Source organism: Triticum urartu, chromosome 2 (genome assembly GCF_003073215.2).
Source record: "Triticum urartu cultivar G1812 chromosome 2, Tu2.1, whole genome shotgun sequence".
Taxonomy (NCBI): Eukaryota; Viridiplantae; Streptophyta; class Magnoliopsida; order Poales; family Poaceae; genus Triticum; species Triticum urartu.
In genome coordinates, this window is record NC_053023.1 from 493,046,957 (window position 1) to 493,050,361 (window position 3,405).

Here is a 3,405-nt window from a genome sequence, read left to right on the forward strand (position 1 = left end):
AGGTAAATAGTTACTTTATTGTTTGAACTATCCATCTTTAGTTCCATCAATTTTATCTCAAATAAGATTAAAAAATGCCATCTCAAATAACTTCCATGGCATCTCTTCAGTTTCAGAGGCGGGCTACTTTGAGTGACAACTGAATTTCAGAGAAGAGCATGATTCTGGAGTTCTCTAGCCGCAACCTATGTTAACATTTTAGCTTTGCTCTATTCCTGCATTTTCCCAACATTTACTAGAGATCGTGTGACTAAAGGCCAACAAATGGCTTTATATGATAGTGAGTAAATTATTAAGTAAACCAACATCTATAGTTTATGTGGTGTAGTCCATATGAGCATGTATATATGAAAGAAAATCATGTGCCCATTTGCATTTATAAATAGTGAATATAACATTTTACGTGCTTCTACTGTTTTATTTGTATATATTTGTTATATTCAGAAAATTGAACATGTGGTTGTCACCATGAGATGTGATAATAACCACCGTGGACATGATTGATTAAACCTCATTAGCTCTCCTCGAGCAGACAAAAGTTCGTTTCTTTACTTCTCAATTTTTGTTATCAGATGTGGGAATAACTAGAAGGTCCATGATTATTGGCACCTTGCTCCCAGGTTGCGCTAAACTGATAAGCTACTTCCGCATAATTCTTAATTAACAAACTTCTGGACATCGGGCCATGCAGGTGCCTCAAATAAAAAGCATCGGGCCATGCAGGTGTAGCCTTATGAAACTGAGATAAAATTATTATTTCATTTACACCATTAAGAGATTATGAATATGCACGTAGCATATTCCAGTTACATGCCTCACTATATGGCCATTTAGCTATTACCAAAAATTGTTCCGTGTAGCAGAATAAATTTCAACAAATGATGGTGGGTAAAACCTTTGTAAGACCAAGATGGACATCATAAGCTTGCATGAATGATATGGGGTTGAAAGCTCTTTTACCTTCATAAAATTTATAAAAATTCTTATTAGGATCATTAAATTTGGCGAGCGCGGCAACGCGCGCCATCATGGTCTAGTTTATATAGTAAGTAGGCTAGGTTTAGGGGTATTCGGTCCGTACGATCGTAATCGGGCGGTCGAGAAAAGAGGCTAGGGAGTTCAATGAACAAATCGAAGATGTTTTGTAGATGTTTGGGGATGATCCGGACACAACGGTAATGACTGTCCGGGTTGGGTCCGGGACGGCTTTCGGACGCGCGCGGGAGGAGGTCCGATGCACTGTGCAAAGAGGGGTAGGCATGGGCCTAGGTGGACTGTGGAGAACGGGTTGGTCTGAGAGAAGAGGGGAGAGATGCAGCCCGGCACGATTTCCCGAGACCGAAAACGTCCGACGTTAGACCGGCTACTATTGCCGCTATAGTTTAACGGTTGGGCTATCAAACGAACTCCGAATGCGACGAAAATTGACAGGCGGCCTACCTTAATATAAAAACACCGCACGCCAACTTTCATCCCATTCCGAGAACATTTTCCGGCCACTTATAAAATAATATTTCGAACATGCCGCGGGCGCGTGCAAGTGTGGCTGGGCTCAGAACGGACAACAGAAGGAACTGGGGGAACCCGGACGCATGCAGGTTTTGAAAACATGATGATGTAATGCACATGATGACATGATAAGATGCAACACGCAAGCAAATGACATGGCAACGACGGCGAATAACTGGGAGACACCTGGCACATCGGTCTCGGGGCGTCACAACACTCCACCACTACGAGAGGATCTCGTCCCGAGATCTAGAATGGCACCGGAGGGAAAAGGAAGAGGAAAGAGAAGAGGTAAAACTAAGTTGCTTCTTTGCCCAAAAAGTGAAACCAAAGAACCTTGAAAAGGTTAAGCCATTTCGAGAAAAGAATACCACGGAGATGAACGAAGTTGAAAACACTCCGTTAGAAAAGAGGGACAAGGAAGAACAACTTCGGGAAGCACTCCGATTGAAAAGAAAAAAGAATTGGATAAGAACTTGATAAGATGAGAAGATACTTGATGAAATCACAACACACTGCCTCCAGAACTATTGAATGAATGGAACAAGGGGTAAGAAAGATCTCAGACAGCACTCCGGTTGAAAAGAGGTGCAAGACTTGATAGGGCGAAAAGAATTTGAGCAAAAAGGTCACAACACTCCGGTTAAATAGGATAAGCATGAAAAGAACAAGGTCCTGACAAGAACAAGGAGAAGGGTTGAAGAGAGCAACAACACAATGCCTCCGGAACGAAAGGATAGAAGATGGATAATTGAAATAAAGAATGGAGAAGAAAAGGACAACTTCTGCCACAAAAGAGCTTGAAAAGGCATCTTTAGAAGAAGGGTCGAATGGAGTTGTTGGAAAACCAACAACGAAAAGGATAAGCTTGTAGTGGGCTTATGGAGAATATCTCAAAACTAACTTGAAATTCTGCCACTGACGGAAACGATAGATTGGATTGATATGACAAGGGGACGAGAAAAACTATTTCACCAGGAGGATAGAAGAAAGAACTTGGGTCATTTATAAGCACCATAAATAGCAACAATCCTTAGGGAAGGCTTTAGGTGAAATATAACCTAAGATAATTCCAAAAGAGAGATTGATGGATTTAAAATACTCCATTCTTAAAAACCTGTGAATCATGAAACATGAACTCAAATTATCATGAATGACATAACACCACCTCAAATGATAAGGTTGAAAGAATTGCACTTTGAAATGCAAGATAAAGAATACTTGAGCTCCTCTTAAAAGAATCTCGATGAAAACTTCGAGAAGGAATTAAATCCTTGTTGGGCCAACATGTAGAGCCTCCATGAAGAACTCCGGTAAATAAAAGGATGATCAAACGAAAGGAATGAGGAGTTGAAAACACAAGGTGAATCCTTGTACCGATTTAGATGAATCTCCGTGATGAAATAGTTGAAAAAGGTTGGAGCTCCGGGAAAAGAGAAGATGAACAAATGAAATCAGGAATTTGATGAGCCTCCGGAATAAAGAATTAATCACTTGGATGAAACAATAATAAGAATTACGTTATGCGTATCCTTCACCAATTTAAATTGATGACAAACAGCGGATTTGGCATACTACTTATTCTCGTAGAAAGGATTAAGATAGATATAGCATAACTTGAGAAAGTCTTCAACAAGTCACCGGTAGGATTGAGAAGAACGAATGAATATATACGATAACGAATGACGAGAACTCTTGCACGAATCACCGTTAGGATTGACAATGAATAAATAGATATGATAGCAAGGAAGAAAAATCCTGAATAGCCACCGTAAGAATTGGAAATGAATGAAGTAAAGGGATGAATCACCGGGTAATAATTGTGAAAAGAATGAAGATACTTGAGACAATATAGATACATGAGAACGAAGGGATGACGACTGATTAGAGATCACT